This window comes from Schistocerca americana, chromosome 2 (assembly GCF_021461395.2).
Source record: "Schistocerca americana isolate TAMUIC-IGC-003095 chromosome 2, iqSchAmer2.1, whole genome shotgun sequence".
NCBI lineage: Eukaryota > Metazoa > Arthropoda > Insecta > Orthoptera > Acrididae > Schistocerca > Schistocerca americana.
This window is the reverse complement of record NC_060120.1, coordinates 457002412-457017683: the sequence shown is the minus strand read 5'-3', so window position 1 is coordinate 457017683 and position 15272 is coordinate 457002412. Positions and strand designations below refer to the sequence as shown.

The 15272-nt window shown below is 42.8% G+C and overlaps 1 non-coding gene across 1 annotated transcript; it reads right to left on the bottom strand.

The window, feature by feature from the left end:
- Nucleotides 1-753: 753 nt before the first annotated feature.
- Trnas-cga lies at nucleotides 754-830 on the bottom strand. Its single transcript has one exon. It is a non-coding gene; the product is annotated as a tRNA-Ser (tRNA).
- Between the last annotated feature and the right edge of the window lie 14442 nt (nucleotides 831-15272).

The following is a 15272-nucleotide window of genomic DNA, read 5'->3' as shown; positions in this document are numbered from 1 at the left end:
GCCAGGAAGTTTCACAGTTACATATATATGTGGTTGAAGACGCGTGGCAGTAACAACAGGGAACCGGACACAAATGCGTTGTCTTTGTAGAAGACGGCGACGAATAGTGTTGGCCTCTACATTACATGATTACTCAGCAGTTCACAGCTAAGTGCCTGGCGAATGGTTTAACAAACCACCGCCAAACTATTTCTCTATCGTTTAGAACAAAACGTGGGAAAACAAATACCGAATCTTTCGTTTGAGCTCTGATCAAGTCTGATTAATTATTACGGCGATTTCTCTCTATTTATGTGGGCGCCAACAAATGAGTTTCGAATTGAGAGGAGAAAGTTGGTGATTGAAATTTCATGAGTAGATCCTGCCGAAACGAAAAACGCCTTTGCGTCAATGATTGACGTACCAATTCACGTATCATACCTGTGGCACTCTCTACAATTGCGAACTCTAAGTAGTAAGTTGAATTCAGAGCCATTACACTTTCGTGATTTATCATATTATGGAAATTTAGCGGATTCCTTTTTATATTCACGTCGACGACTTCACACTGTTCATCATTCAGAGTCAAATGCCACATTTCGCACCACACAGATATCTTATCTAAATCATTTTGACGTTAGCTTCGATCATCTTTGACTTTACAAGACAGTAAATTACAGCATGACTTGCAAACAGTCTAAGGAGACTCCAAAATGAGATTTCCACTCTGCAGCGGAGTGTGCGCTGATATGAAACTTCCTGGGAGATTAAAACTGTTTTCCCGACCGAGACTCGAACTCGGGACCTTTGCCTTTCGAGGGCAAGTGCTCTACCAACTGAGCTACCGAAGCGCGACTCACACCCGGTCCTCACAGCTGTACTTCTGCCAGTATCTCGTCTCCTACCTTCCAAACTTTACAGGAGCTCTTCTGCGAACCTTGCAGAACTAGCACTCCTGAAAGAAAGGATACTGCGAAGACATGGCTTAGCCACAGCCTGGGGGATGTTTCCAGAATGAGATTTTCACTCTGCAGCGGAGTGTGCGCTGAAGAGCTTCTGTAAAGTTTGGAAGGTAGGAGACGAGATACTGGCAGAAGTAAAGCTGTGAGGACCGGGCGTGAGTCGTACTTCGGTAGCTCAATTGGTAGAGCACTTCCCCGCGAAAGGCAAAGGTCCCGAGTTCGAGTTTCAGTCGGGCACGCAGTTTTAATCTGCCAGGAAGTTTCATATCAGCGCACACTCAGCTGCAGAGTGAAAATCTCTTTCTGGAAACATCCCCCAGGCTGTGGCTAAGCCATGTCTCCGCAGTATCCTTTCTTTCAGGAGTGCTAGTTCTGCAAGGTTCGCAGAAGAGCTCCTGTAAAGTTTGGAAGGTAGGAGACGAGATACTGGCAGAAGTAAAGCTGTGAGTGCCGAGCGTGAGTCGTGCTTCGGTAGCTCAGTCGGTAGAGCACTTGCCCGCGAAAGGCAAAGGTCCCGAGTTCGAGTCTCTGTCGGCCTGACAGTTTTAATCTGCCAGGAAGTATCAGTCTGAGGAGGCTGTCTTCTAATTGTCATATATTGATCAGGAACAACAGAGGGCGTGTAACACTTAGCTGGGAAACGCCAGACATTACTTATGTTTTCGTCGATGATTTTCCATTAACTACTCGGAACCGTGACATTTCTGACAGGAAATCACGAATCCAGTCGCACAACTGGGACGATACTCCATAAGCACGCAACTGAATTCGAAGCGGCTTGTGAGCAATGGTGTTTAGAGTCTTTTGGAAACCAAATAAATATGGAATCAGTTTTACATGTCCGGCCGAAATCTCTCACTACTTCGTGAGAATAAAGAGCTAAGCGTGTTGCATAAGAAAGGTATTTTCTGAATCGCGTGCTGTCTGTGTGTCATAGATCGGTACCTTCGAGGTAATTAATAAAGTTCGTAGACCGTATATGTTCCTAAATCCTACTGAAAATCTGCGTTAGTGATATGGGTCTGTAATTCAGCAGATTACTCCTACTTCCTTTTTTGAGTGTTGATGTACCGTGTGAACTTTCCAGTCTTTACTTACGGGTCTTTCGACTAGCAGGCATTTGTTATGATTACCAACAAGGAGCTACTGGACCAGCATGCTCTGAGAGGACCCTAACTGGTGTACAATTTGGATCAGAGGCCTTGTGTTCATTATTTACGTTGCTTCACTACACCGAGCGCATATACATCTAAGTTGCTCATGTTGTTCTTGATTCTAATTCCAGAATATTTACTTTGTCATCTTTGGTGAAGGAATTTCGGAAAAACGCGCGTAGTAACTATGCTTTAGTGGTATTGTCATCAGCAACATTTCCATTGGTTTTACACAGTGAAGGTACTGATTGCTTCTCTCCGCTAGTGTACTTTACGTAAGACCAGAATCTCTTTCCGTTTTCTACCAGATTTCGAGACAGAGTTTCGTTAAGGGAATTATTAAAAGAATCTCGCAAATGTCTTACTACATGTAACTGTGAGCTTTAGCTGTGCTTAGATTGCCTATAGTGGTGCTAAACGTTAGACGGCCATGATGTGCTCAGTCAAACACATTCTGTGGGCTGTGGGTTATAAACCACAGAACGTACCGTCGGATCGGTGGCTTGTGTTCCTCAGCGATACACCTAGCCGTACCGTAGGTGCAACCATAACCAAGTAGTATCTGTTTGCAGGTCAGACAAACGTGTGGCTCCTAAAGAGGGGCAACCGCATTTTCACTAGTTGCAGAGGATAAGTCTGAATGCTTGACTGATCTGGCCTTGTAACATCAACTAAAACAGCCTTGCGGTGCTGGTACAGCAAACGGCTGAAAGCAAGGGGAAACTATAGCCGTAATTTTTCCCGAGGGCACGCAGCTCTACTGTATGGTTAAATGATGATGGCGTCCTCTTGGGTAAGATATTCTGGAGGTAAAACAGTCCCCCATTCGGATCTCCGGGAGGGGACTACTCAGGAGGACGTGGTCATTAGGAGAAACAAAACTGGCATTCTGCGGATCGGGACGTAGAATGTTAGATCCCTTAATCGGGCAGGTAGGTTAAAAAATTTGAAAACGGAAATGGGCAGGTTAAGGTTAGATAAAGAGGGAATTTGTGAAGTTCGGTGGCAGGAGGAACAAGACTTTGCCGGCCGAGGTGGTCGAGCGGTTCTAGGCGCTACAGTCTGGAACAGCGCGACCGCTACGGTCGCAGGTTAGAATCCTGCATCGGGCATGGATGTGTGTGATGTCCTTAGGTTAGTTAGGTTTAAGTAGTTCTAAGTTATAGGGGACTGATGACCTCAGCTGTTAAGTCCCACAGTGCTCAGAACCACTTCAAACTTTTTTTTTGACAAGACTTTTGGTCAGGTGAATACAGGGTTATAAATACAAAATCAAATACGGCTTAACAGGAGTGGTTTTAATAATGAATAAGAAAATAGAAACGCGAATAATCTATTACGAACAGCATAATGAATGTATTATCCTAACCAAGGTAGACATGAAGTCCACGGCTACCATTGTAGTTCCGCAGATGATGAAAAGATTGAAAAATGTATGATAAGACAAAATAATTTATTCGGACAGTTAAAGGAGACGAAAACTTAATTGTTATTTGGGACTGTAATTCGATTGTAGGCAATGAAAAGAAGGGAAAATAGTAGCTGGATGTGAACTGGAGTAAAGAAATGAAAGACGAAGCCACCTGATAGAGTTTTGCAGCAGAGCTTAATTTAATCGTTAACAGTTTAAGAATCATAAGAGAAGGCTGCATACGTGGAAGAGACGTGGAGACACCGGAAGGTCCCAGATTGATTATATAATGGTTAGACAGAGATTTAGGAACTAGATTTTAAACTGTAAGACATTCACAGGAGCAACTGTGGACTCTAACCACAATTTATTGATTATAAACTGTAGATTAAATCTGATGATGTTGCAAAAAGGTAGGAAATTAATGAGATGGGATCTTAATGTCTTAAAAGAACCATAGGTTGTTGAGAGTTTCAAAGGGAGCATTAGGCAAGAGTTAACTACAACATGAGAACGGAATACGGTAGAAGACGAATGGCTAACTTTAAGAGATTCTGAATGTAACTCATGAAAAGAGAAAATGTAAAAATACAGCAAATAAAGAAGGCGAAAGGAAATACAAACGTTTAGAATATGGGGTTAAGAGGAAGTGCAAAATGGCTAAGCAGGAATGGCTAGAGGACAAATGTAAGCATTTAGAAGCATATTTTACTAGGCGAAAGATAGATACCGTACACAGGAATATTAAGGGGGCCCTTAGGGAAGAGAGAAGCAACTGTGTAAATATCCAGCTTAGATGGAAAACCAGTCCTAAGCAAAGAATGGAAAGCTGAAATGTGGAAAAATTATGTAGAGGGTCTATACAAGGGAGATGAACTAGATGGCAATATTATAGCAGCGGAAGTGGACGTAGATGAAGGTGAGATGGGAGACATGAACTGCGAGAAGAATTTGACATAACTCTGAAAGATATAAGTCGAAATAAGGCACGGGGGAGACGAAATTCCGTCAGAACTACTGATAGCCTTGGGACAGCTAGCCATGACAAAACTCTTCCATCTGGTGTGCAGGTTGCGTGAGGCAGACGAACAACCCTCAGGCTTCAAGAAGAATGTAGCGATTCCAACTCCAAAGAAAGCAGTTGCTGACAGGTATGATCTTTATTGAACTTCTAGTTTAATAAGGCATGGCCGCAAAATACTAACATGAGTTCTTTACAGAACAACGCAAATAATGAAACAAATCGGCCTCGGGGAAGATCAATCAGGATTCCGGAGAATCGTAGAAACCCGCGAGGCAATACTAACTCAACGTCTTATTGTAGGAGATAGGCGTAGGAAAGACAAACCTACGTTTACAGCATTTGTAGACTTAGAGAAAGTTTTTGAGAATATTGACCGGAATAATCTCTTTGAAATTTTGAAGGTAGCAGCAGTAAATCACAGGGAGCGAAAGGCTATTTACACTTGGTACAGAATTCAGAAGGCAGTTGTAAGAATTGAGGGGTATGAAAGGGAGAGCACGTTAAATGTCACCTGACAATGGTAAGACAAGCATTTCTGAAGTAGAGAAATTTGTTAACATCGAATATACACTCCTGGAAATTGAAATAAGAACACCGTGAATTCATTGTCCCAGGAAGGGGAAACTTTATTGACACATTCCTGGGGTCAGATACATCACATGATCACACTGACAGGCACATAGACACAGGCAACAGAGCATGCACAATGTCGGCACTAGTACAGCGTATATCCACCTTTCGCAGCAATGCAGGCTGCTATTCTCCCATGGAGACGATCGTAGAGATGCTGGATGTAGTCCTGTGGAATGGCTTGCCATGCCATTTCCACCTGGCGCCTCAGTTGGACCAGCGTTCGTGCTGGACGTGCAGACCGCGTGAGACGACGCTTCATCCAGTCCCAAACATGCTCAACGGGGGACAGATCCGGAGATCTTGCTGGCCAGGGTAGTTGACTTACACCTTCTAGAGCACGTTGGGTGGCATGGGATACATGCGGACGCGCATTGTCCTGTTGGAACAGCAAGTTCCCTTGCCGGTCTAGGAATGGTAGAAAGATGGGTTCGATGACGGTTTGGATGTACCGTGCACTATTCAGTGTCCCCTCGACGATCACCAGTGGTGTACGGCCAGTGTAGGAGATCGCTCCCCACACCATGATGCCGGGTGTTGGCCCTGTGTGCCTCGGTCGTATGCAGTCCTGATTGTGGCGCTCACCTGCACGGCGCCAAACACGCATACGATCATCATTGGCACCAAGGCAGAAGCGACTCTCATCGCTGAAGACGACACGTCTTCATTCGTCCCTCCATTGACGCCTGTCGCGACACCACTGGAGGCGGGCTGCACGATGTTGGGGCGTGAGCGGAAGACGGCATAACGGTGTGCGGGACCGTAGCCCAGCTTCATGGAGACGGTTGCGAATGGTCCTCGCCGATACCCCAGGAGCAACAGTGTCCCTAATTTGCTGGGAAGTGGCGGTGCGGTCCCCTACGGCACTGCGTAGGATCCTACGGTCTTGGCGTGCATCCGTGCGTCGCTGCGGTCCGGTCCCAGGTCGACGGGCACGTGCACCTTCCGCCGACCACTGGCGACAACATCGATGTACTGTGGAGACCTCACGCCCCACGTGTTGAGCAATTCGGCGGTACGTCCACCCGGCCTCCCGCATGCCCACTATACGCCCTCGCTCAAAGTCCGTCAACTGCACATACGGTTCACGTCCACGCTGTCGCGGCATGCTACCAGTGTTAAAGACTGCGATGGAGCTCCGTATGCCACGGCAAACTGGCTGACACTGACGGCGGCGGTGCACAAATGCTGCGCAGCTAGCGCCATTCGACGGCCAACACCGCGGTTCCTGGTGTGTCCGCTGTGCCGTGCGTGTGATCATTGCTTGTACAGCCCTCTCGCAGTGTCCGGAGCAAGTATGGTGGGTCTGACACACCGGTGTCAATGTGTTCTTTTTTCCATTTCCAGGAGTGTAGATTTAGGTGTGAGTAAGTCTTTTCCGAAATTATTTGTGTGGAGTGCAACCACATATGGCCGCGAAACATGTATGATAAGCAGTTCAGTCAAAAAGAGAATAGAAGCCTTTGAAATGTGGCGCTACAGAAGAATATTGAAGATTAGATAGGTCTATACGTAAGTAATGAGGAGATATTGAGTAGAATTGGTGAGACAAGAAATTTGTGGCACAACGCGACTAAAAGAAGGAATCGGTTGATACGACACGTTATGCGACAATAAGGGGTCACCAGTTTAGTAGTGGAGGTAAGTGTGCGGGGTAAAAGTCGTAGAGGGAGTCCAAGAGATGAATACACTAATCAGATTCAGAAGGATGCAGAATGCAGTAATTTTTTGGAGATGAAGAGCCGTTCACAGGATAAAATATCATGTAGAGCTGCATAAAAGCGGTCTTCGGACTGAAGACCGGAGCAACGACAACGTAAACCGCCCGTCCTAAAAACGTGGGGACTGTTTTTAGTTCTCTTTAGAAACTAAGATGGCAGCTTGAACTAACAACTGTAGAAGACAGATGTGCATTCAACTAGTCATTAGCGAGCGTGCAGTATTATATTTATAGGGGGCGTGCAACCGTAACGTATCAACATTCCTGTGACACTAGTCGCGTGGATCAAGGAACTGAACGTCTCTAAATCAAGTCTTCCGGACATTCTCTGGGAAGTTTTGGATAAGAAACAAGTGTGTGAGAAAGTCCCTCTCGTATACCTTGGTTCACAAACATAGACATCGGCGCGTGAACGACTCGACTGAAATGAAGAACGCAAACAATTGTTTTTTTGAAAAAGAAAATCATTACGAGCGAGCAGAGTTCGTGGAATCAATACGAACTTACCACAAAACGAGAAACTGCAGAATGAGTCTATGATGGGTCAACAATTTCGAAAAAGTTGGGAATGTGACGCATGACTTGGGCAACAAAACATAAAAAAAGGACTTTTCTGGCAGTTTCACATGATTATATGAAAGTTCTGGGCGTTGCTGTGGGGACGAACGTGTGAAACACTCTGAAGCATTTAATCTACAATCTTATCTTTCCTCTTCTTTCTGTAAGTCCATTCTCGAAACTTATTGCAATGACGAGGGTATTCGCGACAAACATTATGATGTGTGTCCGGTTAACAGACACATGCTGGAGATTTAATGATATGCAACTCACCATTTGTCTCTGAGAACGGCCTTGTCTCTTGTATGATTCCTTTACCATACTTTTTATGCACTTAAGTTAAATACACTAGAGACTACTCCGCAGTAATACTTAGTTTGCTTTTTATTAATATTCATATTTACAACATCATTGGTGGATAGCACCAGCAAGCAAATAACATAAAATAATAAAGTTTGTTGTTTTCGGACGCTCAAGTTGGGTATACACTTCTTACACGCGCCTATACCGAAAGACCTCTGCTCGCACACGGCCCGTTGACGCCGTGATAAGCATTCAGACACTCTCCAACAACTATGCCTCATCGGAAGCCGATTCTTTACTTGTTCGTGTGTTCCAATCGAGGTGTTGTGTACCTGTAGAATTATTATAAAATCCAGATAGTTTGCGATTGAGAGAAAAACTATACATTACCTCAAACATATTATATACTGCGGAGCTGCTACAGGAAACGAATTGATTATAGAGACTGAAATATTTCGAAACGCATTTCTTGTACACCACCTCTGCGACATCTACGTTCAAAATCTCACTCTATATACAGGGTGTTACAAAAAGGTATGGCCAAACTTTCAGGAAACATTCCTCACACACAAAGAAAGAAAATATGTTATGTGGACATGTGTCCGGAAACGCTTACTTTCCATGTTAGAGCTCATTTTATTACTTCTCTTCAAATCACATTAATCATGGAATGGAAACACACAGCAACAGAACGTACCAGCGTGACTTCAAACACTTTGTTACAGGAAATGTTCAAAATGTCCTCCGTTAGCGAGGATACATGCATCCACCCTCCGTCGCATGGAATGCCTGATGCGCTGATGCAGTCCTGGAGAATGGCGTATTGTATCATAGCCGTCCACAATACGACCACGAAGAGTCTCTAAATTTGGTACTGGGGTTGCGTAGACAAGATCTTTCCAAAGCCCCCATAAACGGAAGTCAAGAGGATTGAGGTCAGGAGAGCGTGAAGGCCATGGAACTGATCCACCTCTACCTATCCATCGGTCACCGAATCTGTTGTTGAGAAGCGTACGAACACTTCGACTGAAATGTGCAGGAGCTCCATCGTGCATGAACCACATGTTGTGTCGTACTTGTAAAGGCACATGTTCTAGCAGCACAGGTAGAGTATCCCGTATGAAATCATGACAACGTGCTCCATTGAGCGTAAGTGGAAGAAACTAAAATGAGCTCTAACATGGAAATTAAGCGTTTCCGGACACATGTCCACATAACATCTTTTCTTTATTTGTGTGTGAGGAATGTTTCCTAAAGGTTTGGCCGTACCTTTTTGTAACACCCTGTATATACAATATTTAGAAAGAGGAGCGTATCTTTCTGAAAATTGTAATTCGAGTAGTTAACTGATCATTAATACCACAATAATAAATTCATTACGCAGAATGTTTAATAGCGTCTTCATCAAGAGAAATATAGTGGTGATATCAATTGACTTCCTACACTTAAACGCCAAAACAACTGTTATAGGCATGCGTATTCAAATACAGAGATATGTAAACAGGCAGAATACGGCGTTGCAGTCGACAACGCCTATATAAGATAAGTGTCTGACGCAGCTGTTAGATCGGTTACTGCTGTTACAATGGCAGGTTATCAAGACTGAAGTGAGTTTGAACGTGGTGTTATAGTCGGCGCAAGAGCGATGGAGCATAGTATCTACGAGGTGGCAATGAAGTGGGGATTTTCCCGTACGACCACTTCACGAATGTACGGTGAATATCAGGTATCCGGTAAAACATCAAATCTCCGACATCACTGCGGCCGGAAAAACATCCTGCAAAAACGGCACCAACGACGACTTAAGAGAATTGTTCAAACTGACGCAAGTAACACTTCCACAAATTGCTGCAGATTTCAGTGCTGGGCTATCAACAAGTGTCAGCATGCGAACCATTCAACGAAACATCATCGGCATGGATTTTCGGAGGCGAAGGATCCCTCCTACACCCTTGACTGCACGACACAAAGCTTTACGCCTCACTTGGGTTCGTCAACAGCGACATTGAACTGTTGATGACTGAAAACATGTTTCCTGGTTGGACGAGTCTCATTTCAAATTGTATCGAGCGGAGGGAGGTGTACAGGTATAGAGACAACTTCATGAATCAATGGATCCTGCATGTCAGCAGAGACTGTTCGAGCTGGTAGAGACTCTGTAGTGATGTGGGTCCAATGCAGTTGTGATGATATTGGGCCTCTGATACGTCTAGATACGACTCTGACAGGTGACACGTACGTAAGCATCCTGTCTGACCACCTGCACACATTCATGTCCATTGTGCATTCAGATGGACTTGGGCAATTCCAGCAGGACAATGCAACACCCTACATGTCCTGAATTGCTAAGAATTGCTACATAGTGGCTCCAGGAACAATATTCTGAGTTTAAACACTTCCGCTGGCCAGCAAACTCCCCAGAAATGAACGTTATTGAGTGTATCTGGGATGCCTTGCAACGTGCTGCTCCGAAGAGATCTCCACCCCCTCGTACTCTTACGGATTTATGGAGAGCCCTGTAGGGTTCATGGTGTGAGTTCCCTCCAGCACTACTTCAGACATTAGTCGAGTCCATGCCACGTCGTGTTGCGGCACTTCTGCGTGCTCACGGGGTCCCTGCACGTTATTAGGCAGGTGTACCAGTTTCTTTTTGGCTCTTCAGTGTATGCTTGTACCACATCATTCAAACGATTACGATGCAACTTTGATGAGTTGTATGAACCTTAGGAAAAGTTTCCGAATTAATACAGACATTTTGGAATAGGTGGCGTGCGAGTCGTTTTAGCAGTGAAACTTTGGTGAATTTTGCGGACGCCCACAAAATTTCCTGAATTAGTACATCTATTTTACGTTATGAAGCACGTAAGTTGTTTCAACATTTCGTTTAGTTTAGCGGCGCTTTGTGTGGTTCCGCTGTGTGAGTGAACACGTTTGACATAACTGAATAAAATGAAGATAATGACTTTACAATCCGTGTGTGACGTAACAAGTGGTGTTCCTTGTGAATATAATGAATAGAAGTTAAGCACAAACCAAATTATTTCTTTGAGTGACATTGCAACATATACAGTCGCTCTGTAGCTTAATGAATAGCATGTAGACATGTGAGACATGGAGCTGAAGATGGAAGATGAAGGTAGGAAGTTACAGAGTAAAAATATTTATGTATCCGGACAGCCTGGGGGTGAATTTGAGGCCGTTTCCCACACATCACAAGGCAAATTCTGTGTTTTTTGTATTTTTTCTTTTTAGAAACAATATAATTAAACAGTTAAAGTTCGAACACAAAGACACACACACATAAACAAAAACACACTGAAGGAGCGTGACCTTCTGCCGTAAAAAAATGACATTTCTGGAAAGAGGAGGAGCATGCAAATCAGGATTATTACTCTCACCATCTGATCACTATTAGACATCAGCACCAATGGAATGAAAGTGGAGAAGGCTTCCAGGAATTCAGCATATGTTAAATGAGGAAGTCTCATACTAATAGGATCTGTAATCACCATCGTAAATGTATACATAAAAAAGAGAGTCTGTTTGTTTGTAAATGATGTAGATCTAAAGTTTTAATCCGATCATTATGAAATTCTGCAAACTTTACCCTCACTGTCTTCGTAAGGTTTCGTAATCTGACATGAAACATATATGTATGAATAAAGTGGAAAGGTTATTACCAAAAATATCTAAAAGTTCTTGGCCGATTTACTTCAGATTTCTACAAGATCATCTAATGAACATGTACGTGGATAGAGGCTATGAGTTTTTTCACTATATTGTTAGCAAACATCTCGAAAAGTACTTGACCGAATTACTTCTAAGTTCTAGGCCGGCTTATTTAAAATTTCTTCACTCAGAGGAAACAATGAAGAAAATCAATTAAAAATAAAATGCCTAACAAACAGAATACGTCGTGGTAAACTAACTGTAATTGCTATCGCAAAAATGAATTACAGCGGCGACTTCCGTCTTGGAGGTCGTACCATCAGTCATCAGTAGGTAGCGGGACGAGGAAAGCTCGAGGCTTTGACAGAAACATGATTGTGAGCTCCTATGTATTGATTAGTTGTCGTTCTTACATTTGACCACAGAAGATATTTTATACGTGTTTCACAGTTGTTTTTATTATTAAAACCCCCAGCGTCAAACACACGCTAAGGCACGTCGTGGATATAGTGTTAACAAAAGTCACTGTATCACGGGCCGATCGAAAGATCAAGATAATCTGTGATTTCCCGAATTGTAACGTTAACTGCTCCAAGAATCCGAGTTGTGCCCTACTTGAAATAGTGAAAATAGAGCTGAAGCAATAAACGGCGAATTATCCAAAAACACAGTGAGATACCGAAAAATGCAACAACAAAGGGCGCAACTAATCATCTTCTCATACAGGACAAATACCAAGTTTACGAAAATGTCTTGAAGAAATGAAGAATGCTAATACAGAAATAATGATTTAGCTCCTATCGAAATTTAACAGGAATATGAAGTTTTGTTTGTCAGAGGTCTGTTTGTTGAATACTGATAAGTGAGCACAGGTTATTTTTCTCCGGAAGCGGAAGTTGTAAAATCATTTGCATCGCCATTTCTAATTTGACCGTTGCTTAATTTGGTCGTTAGGAAGCTTCGCAATCAGCTAAGTCAGCTAAGTAATATTTCTTTCTTTACGCTAATTTATAGTACTTTAAAGTGCTGTTTTGTTTATATAAGCTAGAAAAGGAGAAAGTAAGTTTAGTAGAGGCAGATATCAATTAATACCTATTGAAATGCCGCCGAAGGAAATAAAGTTTATTGGTCAGAAAACCCCTGCAGCTGAAATACGAAAAGCTATTTGGACGCCGGGAACATCTGAACCACGGGAGATTCGTCTACACCACGAGCATATGACAGCCTGTACGTCTAGGGAACCGAAAACTTCGGAGGAAAGAGACCATCGTCTGCAGCAGTTTCCCATGCGGCTTGCATTCGCTATGAGTATCAACAACGCGCAACACAAGTCACTTTGTGTGGCGGATATGAAACATTACGGGCAACTGCAGCTAATCTAATGTACACGCCAGTGATAATCATGTTTATAGACGATCTTGCATCTCCATTGGTCGCATGGATTTCAGATACCAGCCGAGAACTCCAAATTACCTCATTTCATCAGAAAGTTATGTCCATAACTAACTGATACGAAAACGGATGGGCTGACCCTGTAGAGACATGGACCTAGAAGAAATGATTGAATGACTTACGATGAGCCTTAGTCCCCGTATCGATTGGTGACTTACTTCCCTAGTTTCACTTTTCTAACGGTGTTTATAAGTAGCATTTAACACGACAGCACTGACGGTGTTAGAGATGTCGGGTCGCTAAATGCAATCAAATAGATTAGACAATGTAAAATCACCGTTCCACATTTTTTTTTTAAATGTTTACGCTTTTTCATTACAGAATTAACCATTAAATAAAATTTTAAGTACTCCTCTAATACTCACATATTTTCAAATTACCTTATCAATGAATGTCAGAAGCACAGTATGCGTTGTACGTAGTTCCTACTTGGTGATAGTGTAAACTTACGTGGCTGAGCAGTGATTCCTCACTATATTCTCGTGTATTCTGAATTTGAGAGTTTCTCTACTAATTAGATCCGGCATAAAACTGATTGAACGGAAAACAGCGGGTGTCACTTCATATCGTCATATTGAGAGGTTTCAGTTTAGTTGATTTTTGCTTCTGCAGTTGTGTACCTAATTAGTTTAACTAGATACTGCGAAATTATATAACTCAATTCAGTCAATAATAGCTGTGCGAGAACGCTTTACGAATCTTCACGTCTCTAATACAGATGATTTTAATCTACGACCGCCAAATAAATTGAATTAGAACAATGATTAAAAGGATAAATTTTTGTGGCATGTCAGACGATATACCAGCGAACGGTGGGGTATATGAGTGGCTGTATTCGGGAGCACATACCTCATTGAACTCTGAAATATTCATGGTTCTACCGGCTCTTTAATATATTTTTTTTATTTCTCTTCATTTTCCCTATTTCGTGTATTGGATCTCACGTATAGTTGCGAAATAAAAATTTTGTCATGGTACACTGGAATTTTAAAAAGAACGTCGTATGCTCACATCCCAGTATTATAAAGATGCGTCCGTCTTTGAGATGTATTTCCATGGTTCCCGAAGTTCTTCCTGAATGCCATTGTCTATAAAGCTAACAAAAAGTCCGCCAGTGCCTCATCTGTAATAGTAATTTCAAACGAATGTACGGGGATTGAAACGAGGCGAAATATGTTGCGTTTTGTTTGTGGTGAAATATAGCAACCATTGCCCGAAGTAGTAGACGTCATATTTCTCAACTGTATTGGTACACCCGTTTCTCATGACTAAATCAGGAGCAAGACCGTAGATTTCTACAGAGGCACTGTGTCAGACTAGCCAATAATCTCGTTCGTAGCATTAATCATATCGCGAGCAGGCAGAAATTCTTGCAGAACGCCAAAATTCTCACCCTCTTCCCAAATGAAGATTCCGGAGCTACCGCGAGATCTTTTCTCATCCTTGCCGACGAACCTGGTAAGATGATATAGTGGGTATACAGCTCCAGTTGACAACAGGTGATGTTGCAGATCACGCTTCTACCTGCACGGAACAATGCCTTACTCCGTAACACCTTACGCTCAAAGTACTTCCAGAGGAGGCCCCATATGTAGGAAGTTCATGATATAAACTGTAGTTAACAAAGAAGACTTGAATATTGTCGTCGTCTTATCTAGCAATGTCTCATAATTGTCCTTGTCTTCCAAGACAACAACTTTCCTTTCCACAAAGATAATGTCATCAGCACTTGGTATGATTGACAATTACAGTCATAAAACTGGGCTATCGTACAAGATTCTGGAGTTTGAATTCTACTTGAAACAGTAAGATCCCCTGGCATAATATCAGGGATGATGGCCACACAGACTGAGCAACGCGAGGAAATTTCGGTGGCGAGTTTGTGCGAGCGTTGAGGTCCGTTGCGTGTAGAAAAATTTACGTGACGATTCGTCTGTCCACAGAGGACGCTTACTTTCATATCGTAACGTATCTTTGTGAGTGCTTATCTGTTGTCGGTGGCATTGGCGCATAGTTTCTCAGTGGGGCAGTAGCTCCTGATCCACAATGTCACTCATGATGTCATTTGACAAGGAAGTTTTACTTAAATTTTAGTCAGAATAGAGGACACTTCAGTAAGAGTTGTCGTCAATATATCGCGAAGTAAAGGTGCTTCTACAGACAACGCTGAATGTTAAGTGATTTTACCCCAGCATTAGGTAGACGTAATTAGATGTTACATCAGTTCCAATTCACTAAATTTCCACCTCTCTTACTTGCAGTCACGTAGGAAATGTATACACTGCTCAAGATTGTCTAAACAACGGAATCCGGTAATCTGGCTTATAATTTGCTACCATAACTAATAAATCTTGTATTTCCAGGTTCCTCTACAGCATTTTAGGTAAATGACGTTAAAATTGTGGGCCAT